Genomic DNA, 12,864 nt, shown 5'->3' with positions numbered 1-12,864 from the left:
GAGGGCGGGGTTGGGGAGTCAGCCAGGAGCTACTCAGGCCGGTGAAAGAGGAACAGAACAAGAGGGAACATTGATTTCACGTAAACGAAGCAAGGGCAACGTGAAAAAAAAGAACATTCTCGCACAGTGAGTAGTTAGGGTGCGGGATGTACAGCCTGGAAATGTTGAGGAGGCACATTACCAATGGAGGCATACTGTGCAGGGATTAAGGGGAAAAGGCAGGAAGTTATAACTGGGGATAGAACCGGTGCAGGTACAATGGGCCAAGTTGCCTCCTTCAGTGCCTTAACAATTCTGTGATACACAGAGTGCAAGTGTTAAGTTTTCAAGTCAGTGTTTTACTTCAACTCAGACACAACAAACCCTTAACCCGCTGATAACTTGTGCCCCATTTAAGGACATGGTACAGCACAGTGCAGGCCCTTTGGTCCACGATGTTGTGCCGACCTATTATCCTACTCTAAGATCAATCTACCCTGCATACCCTACATTTTACTATCCTCCATGTGCCTATCCAAGAGTCGCTTAAAAGTCTCTAAAGTATCTGACTCCACTACCACTGCCTGCAGCGCATTCCACACACCCACCACCCTCTGTGTGAAGAACCTACCTCTGACATCTCCCCTATACTTTCCTCTAACCACCTTAAAATTATGCCCCCTCATAATAGCCATTTCCGCTCTGGGATAAAGTCTCTGACTATCCACTCTATCTATGCCTCTCATCATCTTGTACACCTCTATCAAGTTACCTCTCATCCTTCTTCACTCCAGTGAAAAAAGCCCTCGCTCCCTCAACCTTTCCTCATAAGACCTGCCCTCCAGTCCAGGCAGCATACTGGTAATTCTCCTCTGCACCCTCTCTAAAGCTTCCACATCTTTCCCATAATGAGGTGACCAGAACTGAACACAATATTCCAAGTGTGGTCTAACCAGGGTTTTATAGAGCTGCAGCATAACCTCACGGCTCTTAAACTCAATTCCCCTGCCCATAAAAGCCAACACACCATATGCCTTCTTTACAACCCTATCAACTTGGGTAGCAACTCTGAGGGTCTATGGACGCAGACCCCAAGATCCCTTTGTTATTCCACACTGCTAAGAATCCTGCCATTAACCCTGTATTCTGCATTCAAATTCGACCTTCCAAAATGAATCACTTCACACTTTTCCGGGTTGAGTTCCATCTGCCACTTCTTTGCCCAGCTCTGCATCCTGTCAATGTCCCGTTGCAACCTACAACAGCCCTCCATGCTGTCCACAACTCCACCAACCTTTGTGTCATCAGCAAACTTACTAACCCAACCTTCCACTTCCTCATCCAAGTCAGTTATAAAGATCACAAAGAGCAGAGGTCCCAGAACAGATCCCTGTGGAACACCACTAGTCACCGAGCTCCAGGCTGAATACTTTCCATCTACTACCACCCCCTGTCTTCTATTGGACAGCCAGTTTTGTATCCAGACAGCCAAATTCCCCTGAATCCCATGCCTCCTTACCTTCTGAATAAGTCTACCATGTGGAACCTTATCAAATGCCTTGCTAAAATCCATATACACCACATCCACTGCTCTGCCTTCATCAATGTGTTTTGTCACATCCTCAAAGAATTCAATAAGGCTTGTGAGGCATGACCTGTCCCTCACAAAGCCATGCTGACTATTTCTAATCAAACTGTGCTTTTCCAAATAATCATAAATACTATCTCTCAGAATCCTCTCCAATAATTTGCCCACCACAAAAGTAAGACTGACCGGTCTGTAATTCTCAAGATTATCCCTATTCCCTTTCTTGAACAAGGGAATGACATTTGCCACCCTCCAATCATCTGGTACTATTCCACGGGACAGTGAGGACGCAAAGATCATTGCCAAAGGGGCAGCAAGCTCTCCCCTCGCTTCCTGTAGTAACCTTGGGTATATCCCGTCTGGCCCAGGGGACTTATCTATCCTCGTGCTTTTCAAAATTTCTAGCACATCATCCTTCCTAATATCAACCTGTTCGAGCATATCTGCCTGTTTCATGCTGTCCTCACAAACGTCAAGGTCCCCCTCACTGTTGAACACTGAAGCAATGTATTCATTAAGGACCTGCCCCCTACCTCCTCTGACTCCGCACACAAGTTCCCTCCACTATCCCTGACTGGCCCTACCCTCACTCTGGCCATCCTCTTGCTCTTAACATAAGCATAGAACGCGTTGGGGGTTTTCTTTGATCCTACCCACCAAGGTTTTCTCATACCTCCTTCTAGCTCTCCTAAGTCCATTCTTCAATTCCTTCCTGGCTACCTTGTAGACCTCTACAGCCCTGTCCGATCCTTGTTTCCTCAACCTTAAGTAAGCTTCCTTCTTCCTCTTGACTCGATGTTCCACATGTCTTGTCATCCAAGGTCCCTTCACCTTACTATCCTTTCCTTGCCTCAGTGGGACAAACCTATCCAGTGCTTGTAGCAACTGCTCCCTGAACAACCTCCACATTTCTGTCATGCATTTCCCTGAGAACATCTGATCCCAATTGGTGCTCCGTAGTTCTTGCCTAATAGCATTGTAATTCCCCCTCCCCCAATTAAATACTTTCCCATACCACCTGCTCCTATCCCTCTCTATGACTACAGTAAAGGTCAGGGAATTGTGATCACTGTCACTGAAATGCTCTCCCACCGAGAGATCTGACACCTGGCCTGGTTTGTTGCCAAGCGTTTCCTCAGTATCTCTGTTGCTACTGGGGGGTCTATAGAAAACTCCTAATAAAGTGACTGCTCTCTTCTTGTTTCTGACTTGTACCCATACTGACTCAGTGGACAAACCCTTCTCCACAACCTCCCTTTACATGCACCCAGTTCTCACCCAGGCTAACTCTGCATTAACATGCAACTGTTACATAGAAACATAAAAGACAGGAGTAGGCCATTCGTCCCTTCAAGCCTGCACCACCATTCAATATGATCATGATCATGGCAATCTCAGTATCCCATTCCTGCGCTCTCCCCATACCCCTTGATCCTTTTAGCTGTTTCGGCCACATCCAGTTCTCTCTTGAACATATCTAAGGAACTGGCCCCCAAAAGCTTCCTGTGAGAGAGAATTCCACAGGTTCACAACTCTCTGAGTGAAGAAATTCTTCCTCATCTCAGTCCTGAAAGGCTTACCCCTTATTCTTAGACTGTGACCCCTTGTTCTGGACTTCCCCAACATTGGGGACATTTTTTCTGCATCTAGCCTGTCCAGTCCCATCAGGATTTTATATGTTTCTATGAGATCCCCCCTCATTCTTCTAAATTCCAGTGAGTACAAGCCCAGTCGATCCATGTTTTCCTTATATGTCAGTCCTGCAATCCCGGGAATCAGTGTGATGAACCTTTGCTGGACTCCCTCAAAAGCAAGTATTTCCTTCCTCAGACTAGGAGACCAAAACTGCACACAGTCCTCAAAGTACACAATACTCAAGGTGCTCATTACAGGAAAGATGTGGAAGCGTTGGAAAAGGTGCAGAGGAGATTTACCAGGATATTGCCTGGAATGGAGGGTAGGTCTTACAAGGAAAGGTTGAGAGAGCTAGGGCTTTTCTCTTTAGAACGACGAAGGATGAGAGGTGACTTGATGGAGGTGTACAAAATGATCAGAGGCATAGATAGAGTGGACATCCAGAGACTTTTTCCTAGGGTGGAGGTAGCTATTACGAGGGGGCATAGTTTTAAAGTGAGTGGAGGTAGATATAGGGGAGACGTCAGAGGTAGGTTCTTTACTTAGAGAGTGGTTGGGGCGTGGAATGCATTGCCAGAGAGGGTAGTGGAGTCGGCCTCATCAGGGCCATTTAAGCAGCTATTAGGTAGGCATATGGATGATAGTATAAGGTAGGGGTGGAGGTTAGATAGAATTTAGGATTAGGGTAAAAGTTCGGCACAACAGAGTGGGCCGAAGGGCCTATACTGTGCTGTACTGTTCTATGTTCTATGTTCTATGTGTGGCCTCACCAAGGCACTGTATAACTGCAGCAAGACATTATTATTTCCGATACTCAAATCCTCTCGCTATGAAGGCCAGCATGCCATTAGCTTTCCTCACTGCCTGTTGCACCTGCGTGCCAACCTTCAGCGACTGTTCCACCATGACACTCAGGTCTAGTTGTACCTCACCTTTTCCTAAACTGCCACCATTCAGAAAATAATCTGCCTTCCTGATTTTGTGACCAAAGTGGGTAAACGCACATTTACCCACATTATATTGCATTTGCCCACACAGCCAGCCTGTCCATGCAGATGGCCTAAAAGCCCTCTGCTTCTTCGTCTCCCGCAAACCCAACCAGTCCCCCTCCAACGACACCCTCATCCGCTTAACGGAACTTCTTACCTTCACCAGGTTTTCGCTTAACTCCTCCCACTTCCTACAAACCAAAGGGGTGGCTATGGGCACCCAAATGGGTGCGAGCTATGCCTGCCACTTCGTAGGGTACATGGAACAGTACCTCTTCCACTGTTACACTGGCACCATCCCTCACCTCTTCCTCCGCTACATCGACAACTGTATCGGCGCTGCTTCATGCTCCCATGAGGAGCTTGAACAGTTTGTCAACTTTACTAACTCCTTTCACCCCAACCTCAAATTCACCTGGACCATCTCCAATACCTCCCTCCCCTTCCTGGATCTCTCTGTCTCCACATCTGGTAACGGTCTCAGCACCGACATTCATTTCAAACCTAGCTACCTGGACTACAACTCCTCTCACCCACTCTCCCGCAAGAATGCGATCCCTCATTCCCAATTCCTCCACCTCCACCGCATCTGCTCCCAAGATGGAGTGTTCCACTCCCGGACATCCCAGATAACCTCCTACTTCAAGTCCCCGCTCAGTTCATTGAAAATGCCCTCAAACACGTCTCTTGCATTTCCCGCACTTCTGCCCTCAAACCCCCTCCCCCCAACAAAAATAAGGGCAGTCCCCCCTGGTCCTCAAATACCACCCCACCTACCTCTACATCAAGTGCATCATCCTCTGCCATTTCCGCCACCTACAATCCGAACCCACCACCAAAGAGATATTTCCCTCCCCACCCCATCTGCCTTTCATAGGGACCGCTCACTCCGTGACTCCCTCGTCCGCTCCACGCTCCCCACCAACCCCACCTCACCTGGCACCTTTCCCTACAACCACAGGAGGTGCTACACACACCCCTACACATCCCCCCTCACCTCCATCCAAGGCCCAAGGCAAACTTTCCATATCCGACAGGGATTCACCTGTACATCCACCAACCTGTTCTACTGTAGCTTTTGCTCCCGATGTGGCCACCTCTACATCGGTGAGGCCGAACGCAAACTCTGGGACAGACTTGTGGCGCACCTGCGCTCCATATGCAATCATCAACAACACTCTCCTCTTGTGAACCGTTTTAACTCCCCCTCCCACTCCCTGGACAACATGTCCATCCCGGTCCTCCTCCAGTGTCACACCACCCGCAAACTGGAGGAGCAGCCCCACCTCACTTTCCGCCTTGGGAGCCAACAGCCCGATGGCCTAAACATAGAAGTCACCAGTTTCAAAATCTCCCCACTGCCGGCCTCATCCCATGTCCAACCATCCCCCTCATCCCCACCTCCCTGGCCTGACACTATCTGTCCTTTTCCTTCACCACCTATCCGCCCCACCCTTTCTACTGACCAATTCCCACTACCCCTATCTGTATCCACCTATCGCCATCCCACCTACCTTCCTGCAGCCCCATCCCTCTTCACTCTATTTATTTCCCAGCACTCTTCCCCCTCCCTAGTCCTGATGAAGCGTCGAGGCCCGAAATATTGACACTCCTCTTCCTCTGACGCTGCCTGACCTGCGGTGTTCCTCCAGCTCCACACAGCATTGACTCTGGCTCCAGCATCGGCAGTTCTTGCTATCTCCAGTCTGTCCAAGTCACCCTGCCCCCTCTTAGCATCCTCCTCACTGCACACACTGCCACCCAGCTCAGTGTCGTCTGCAAATTTGGAGACATTGCATTCAATTCCTTCATTGAAATCGTTAACTACTGCCTAGCTCCATCTGGTCTCAGGCATTCCTGCCTAGAGGATAGCATTAGTGTCACTGCATCACTCAAGGCTAATGTTGCAGGGACATGGATTCAAATCCCGCCACGGCAGATGGTGGAATGTGAACTCAATTCATAAAACTGGAAGTGAAAGGCCGGCCTGTGCATTGGAAACCGTCATCAATTGGTGTACAAAACGCGCCTGGGTCACAAATGCCTCTCAGGGAGGGTGATCTGCCATCCTTATCTGGTCTAGGCCTAGACATGACTCCAGGCCCACAGCAACCTGGCTGATTCTTAACCACCCTCCGAGACGCCAATCAGCTCCAGGGGCAATGACGGACTGCCAACAAATGCTGGGACGCCCCCTGCGGAAGAATCAGAGAATCACGTATTCCGACGGCGTTCCTGAGTTTCTAGTTTTTGAGCAGAAGTAGAAGCGGCAGGGAGACTGAAGACCCCACCTCAAGAAACTGAACTTTCCGAGGGAACATAATAGAACGGTGCACCCAAGGGAGATATCGAGGAGTGTACATCTTCCGCTCAAAGGTGTGAGCTGAACTGCAGTACTCACATGTAACCATCAAAATGATGGAATACGGCACTATCACTGTAAAAATATGCTTTCAGAGCCAGCAGTCATCCCACAGAACAACCTGACAAGCACTAAAATAAAGTCCATTAACTGCGAGAAGCCTAAGTTGAAAGAAATGATCCATATCGTGTACAATGGAGCCTATAATTCATACGGTCGTTTCGCAGTTTTCCCCATAGGCAATACTCAAGTGACAGGAGGCTTGTCTCAGTTCCCTGAAGGCAGCAAGTACCAGCCGGTTGTGCACCCAAGATTAACATGCAGAAGGGTCAAAGTGCAAGTGTCACTGTGGGCCAGGCGTCATTGGGACTGTCCTGGGATGAATGTGGAGGGGTCCTTGTCAATGAATTGATACAGTGCAGGAGAAGCCCAGGGAGTGTGCTCTCAAAAGACCCCCAGGGGGTGGGGCAGTTGCAGTGCGGGTGCGGGCAGCTCCTTGTCTAGGGGAGAGTTCAAAAACGGTCTGGCACAGTTCGGTGGGGATGGGGTTGGGGGGGAGACCCCTTCTCCCCTCCCAGCTAAGGGGCGAGATGTCAACAGAGGCAGCTGGTGCCCCCAATCGGTTGGTGGCTCAACGTGGCTACTGAAAGTATGGGCATGTTTCTGGCCAATGTCAGGATGACCTTTGTTTTATTCACTCAAGGGGCATGGGCACTGGAGCATTTACTGCCCATCCCTAGCTGCCCCTCGAACTGAGTGGCTTGCTGCTAGGGCCATTTGAGAGGACAGCTGGGAGTCAATCAACATATTGCTGTGGGTCTGGAGTCACAGGTAGGCCAGACCTTCCCTGAAGGGCATCAGTGAGCCAGATGGGATTTTCCTGACAATTGGCAACAGCTTCACGGTCACCAGTAGGTTCTCAATTCCAGATTTTTTTTTCGATTGAATTGAAATTCCACCACCTGCCGTGGCAGGATTCAAACTGGGTCCCCTCAATATGAGCTGAGAGTCCTGGATAACAGGCCTGTGATAATACCACCAGGCCATCGTCTTCCCTCCGGTCAGCAGGAAGGGTGGGAAGACAGTCCATGTCTGCTGTCCCTGCGATCATTCCGCAAGGCCTCTGGCCTGTTGTTGAAGGCCTGTTACAATGGGGTCTCCCTACCACTGCAAACTCCTCCCACCCACAGCTGTGAAACCACAGAAACAGAAGTACGCCATTTGGCTCCCTAAGCCTGCTCTGTCGTTCAACAGAGGAGGATCCAACGTTCCTCATGTCCACTTTCCCCATGACCTTTGATTCCCCAACTGTTGAAGAATTTCCACGTCTCAGCCCCCAGCCATTTCTGGTGTCCTGCAAACCCTGCATTCCCGTCGTTCCACCATTAGCGACCGTACTCTCACCTGCCCGAAGTCCTAAGCTCTGGAATTCCCTCCCCAAATCCCAATGGCCTCTCTCGCCCCACCCTTACTTCTCCTGTAAGACCCTCCTTAATGCCAACCTCTTGGTTTTTGGTCACTTGTCCTATGGGTGTCGAGTTAGAGTCATTGAGTCATAGAGATGTCCAGCACAGAAACAGACCCTTTGGCCCATCTCGCCCATGCCAACCAGATATCCTAAATAAATCTCGTCCCATTTGGCCCACATCCCTCTAAACCATTCCTATTCATATATCCATCCAGATGCCTTTTAAATGTTGTAATTGTACCAGCCTCCACCACTTCCTCTGGCAGCTCATTCCATACACGCACCACCCTCTGCATGAAAAAATTGCCCCTTAGGTCCCTTTTAAATCTTTCCCCTCTCACCATAAACCTACGCCCTCTGGTTTTGGATTCCACCATCCCGGGGAGAAGACCTTGGCTATTCACCCTATCCATGCCCCTCATGATTTTATAAACCTCGAAAAAGTCACCCCTCAGCCCCAATGCTCCAGGGAAAATAGCCCCACCCTATACAGCTTCTCCCTGTAGCTCAAACCCTCCAGCCCCAGCAACATCTTTCTAAATCTTTTCTGAATCCTTTCAAGTTTCACAACATCCTTCCTATAGTAGGGAGAGTGGAAGTGAATGCAGTGTTCCAAAAGTGTCCTAACCTATGTCCTGTGCAGCTGCAACATGACCTCCCAACTCCTATACTCAATGCACTGACCAATAAAGGCAGCACTTCACATTTATCTAAATTAAACTCCATCTGCCACTCCTCGGCCCATTGGCCCATCTGATCAAGATCCCATAGTACTTTAGGGTAACCTTCTTTGCTGTCCAATACACCTCTAATTTTGGTGTCATCTGCAAACTTACTAACCATACCTCCTAAGCTCATATCCAAATCATTTATATAAATGACAAAAAAGCAGTGGACGCAGCACTTATCCTTTTGGCACACCGCTAGTCACAGGCCTCCAGTCTGAAAAGCAACCCTCCACTACCACCCTGTCTTCTACCTTCGAGCCAGGTTTGTATCCGGATGGCTAGATCTCCCTGGATTCCAAGTAATCTATCCTTGCTAACCAGTCCACCACGAGGAACCTTCTCGAATGCCTTGTCTGAGAATGTTCAAGTTCCTGTGAAATGCCTTGAGGTGTTTCAAAACAAATCTTTAAGGGGAGGTGGGTATTGTTGGCAAGGTCAGTGTCTGATGGCCATCCCTAATTGCCCTTGAAGCAAGAGGCTTATTTAATGACGGCAGAGGGCAGTGAGGAGTCAGTGGTATTGTAGTGGGCCTGGAGTCACATCTAGGCCAGAGCAGGTAAGGGCGGCAGATTCAGATGAGATTTTACAACAATCATTGATGGGCACTACCAATGAGGCTAATTTCGATTTCCAGGCGCTAATCAAACTCCGGTTGATCCAAGGCATGGCTGTGTTAACTGGATGCGATGAATTAAAGGTTCATCTCAGGAGCAGAGCAGACTGCCAGGCTTCCAGCAAGGGATGCCTTAGGGAATTGGACACCAACAATAAGTAAATTAGTTGCCATATATCGCAGATTTAGAGTCATAAAGGTCTACAGCATGGAAACAGGCTCTTCGGCCCAACTTGACCATGCTGCTCAGTTTCCACAATTAAATTAGACCCATTTGCCTGTGTTTGGTCCATATCCCTCCATACCTATCCCATCCGTGTACCTGTCCAAATGTCACTTAAATGACAAAATTGTACTCGAGTCCACCACTACCTCTGGCAGTCTGTTCCAGACACTCACCACCCCCGGTGTGTGGGGGAGAAACACTGCCCCTCTGGACTCTCTGTACCTCTCCCCTCTCACCTTTAACCTATCCCCTCCAGCTTTAAACACCCCCACCATGGGGAAAAGCTGTTGGCTCTCCCTAAATTATACCTCTCATGATTTTACAGACTTCTATAGGGTCATCCCTCAGTCTCTTATGCTCCAGGGAAAAAGGTCTCAGTCTGCCCAACTTCAAATCTTGCAGGCAGGTACCATCCTATTAAATCTTTCCTGCACTCTTTCTAGTTTAATAATGTAATTTGCAGGAACATTAATATGATCTTAGGAACAAAGCAGCAGGACTAGGCCATTCAGACCCTTTGAGCCTACCAACCATTAAACAAAATGGCTGATCTCAATGCCATTTCCTTCGTCTATCTCTATATCAGAATCACCAATGCCATCACATCCAGGGCTTTGGGCTAAATGCTGCATTGTGGGATCAGTGTAGATAGTTCAGCGCAGACTCAATGGGCTGAAGGGCCTCTTCTGTGTTCTATGAACTCAACGATGCAGAAACGTTACGGCACAGAAGGAGGCCATTTGGCCCATCATGCCCTCGCCGGTTCTTCAAGCGAGTGCCATTACTTTGTGCCAATGTCCCGCCTTTCCCCTCTATAGTGGCTCCATCCAATGCGTCCTCCCCATCGTGAATGCCTCAATTGAACCTGCCTCCCCAACTATTCCAGACAGAGCATCCCACACCCTAACTACACACTGACTGAGTTGCCTCACCTGACCCTTGCTTCTTTTGCGGGTCACCGCTCTGGGTGACTCTGCCGCAAAAGATGCTGTTTGGTGAAAAGAGAGTCATTAACTCTGCCAGGTCCTCCACTGTGCTCTCTGATCACCTCACGTCGCTTCTACAAATAGTGTACGGCTGTTGTTTAATCTCTGCACACTGACAAAAATATTTCTTTATCCAATCATTAGCAGCGGCACAGCGGCTCAGTGGTTAGCGCTGCTGCCTCACAGCGACAGAGAGCCGGGTTCCACTCCACTCTCGGGCGACTGTCTGTGTGGAGTTTGCACTTTCTTCCTGTGTCTGTATGGGTTTCCTCCGGGTGCTCCGGTTTCCTCCCACAGTCCAAAGATGTGCAGGTTAGGGTGGGTTAGTCATGGGAAATGCAGGGATACAAGGATAGGATAGGGCAGGGGGGGTGGGTCTGGGTGGGGTGCTCTTCGGAGGGATGCTGTGGCCTGTTTCCACACTATGAATCATAAGAAAATCCCCCTTTGGAGTCCAGAATGGGAAGGCGAAGAGGAATTATTCATCCTCTTTGCAAACTCATAGATTTTTTTTCAGAATACAGCCTAAGAGCCTTCTGAAGGTCATCTGATTCCTGTCCATCTATCATCTGATATCTGAATTTCTCCTGCTTGTGTTGAACAGCAACACCTTCTGATGTCGCCGTGTGCAAATATGAATGTTATCTGCGATGGCAGCCACTTGCTCCTTCAACTGTGGAACACACAGAAAATGATTTAAACTGACCTAAGCTAGTTGGAAATTGAGGGCAGGGGGTTGTCTGGGAGATTGGCAACATTTGCAGAAAATGACCGTAGCCAGCGCTTCAATTAACCACGCAGGACAAACAGAGCAAGTGTTGCTGGGGATAGTTTATCAAACTGAAATCCTCAGTCCCAAGCCATGGTGGAATTAAAGCAACAACAGCTGGTCCAGCCTCATGGCTCTCCTAGACACGGGGTCTCCCAGTCAACATTTAAGATCCATAGGGGGCTTAACAGGGTAGATGAGGAGAGGTCCAAGGAGTGATGACCACCAACAATCTGTCCTGGTCCACCCATATTGGTGCGATGGTCAAGAAAACACAACATCGCCTCTACTTCCTCAGGAAGCAAAGGAAATTCGGCATGTCCGTAAAGACAATTACCAATTTTATAGATACACCACAGAAAGCATTCCATCCGGATGCAGCATGGCTTGGTACTGCAACTGCTCTGGCCAGCACGGTAAGAAACTACAGAGAGTTGTGAACACATCCCAGTCCATCACGCAAGCCAGCCTCCCATCCATTGACTCCATCTATACTACTCGCTACCTTGGGAAGACAGCCAACATAATCAAAGACTCCTTCCACCCCCGTTATAATCTCTTCCAAACTCTTCATCGGGCATAAGATCCAACTTAAACACACGTACCAACAGGTTCAAGAACAGCTTCTTCCCCGCTGTTATTACACTTCCAAGTGGACCTCTCAAATTTTGAATTGAATGTTGATCTCACTCTCTGTGCACCTTCTCTGCAGCCGTAACATTGTTTTCCTCGCTCTGTTCTACTATCCTAATGCACTTTGTGAGATATGGTCTGCCTGTACTGCACGCAAAACAGAACTTTTCACTGTACCTAGGTACACGTGACAATAATAAATCAAATGAAAAAGGTTAATTCCTGTTGTGGGAGAGTCCAGGACCAGAAGGCATAAGGGGAATTTAAGACAGAGATGCGGAGGACTCTGGTGGACTTGTTTTACTCTTTCATCCCTTTAACCCCAAGTGCTAGATCTGTCTCTGACTCAGAGGCAAGTTGTCATTAACCAAAAGTCTATTGATGCTGGTTTGTTAAGAATATTCAAGGCTAAGGTAATCAGGTTTTTAATCAGGAACGGAATCGAGGGGAAAAGGCAACAGAATGGAGTTGAGGATTATCAGACTGACCATGAATGGTGGAGCAGAGTTGATGGGGCTGAATGGCGGAGCAGAGTTGATGGGCTGAATGGCCCACTCCTGCGCCCGTGTCTTATGGTCTTCTGGTAACTGTGAAACTGAAAATTATCACGAGATGGGCGGCCTGATGTTTTGTGCATCCCTTGTTCCAATGGCCTCAGCTCTTGGTTAATGTCCTGCCCTTGCTGGCCAATCACAGCCCGCCTTTCAGTCACAGGGTTGTGTGTTCAAGGCCCCCTCCCAGGCCCTGTTCACCTTGGATGATATGCCAACACAGCACTGAGGAAGTGCAGCACTGCCGGAGATGGAGGCAGTACTTGGGGTTATACAGTATGGAGTGGAAGAGCAAGAACTCGAGTTGGTCGTTCAGCCTACGGTCATAATGAACGGT

This window comes from Rhincodon typus, chromosome 43, assembly GCF_021869965.1.
Source record: "Rhincodon typus isolate 14 chromosome 43, sRhiTyp1.1, whole genome shotgun sequence".
Classification (NCBI taxonomy): domain Eukaryota; kingdom Metazoa; phylum Chordata; class Chondrichthyes; order Orectolobiformes; family Rhincodontidae; genus Rhincodon; species Rhincodon typus.
The sequence above is the reverse complement of the archived record's forward strand: the minus strand, read 5'-3'. Positions refer to the sequence as shown.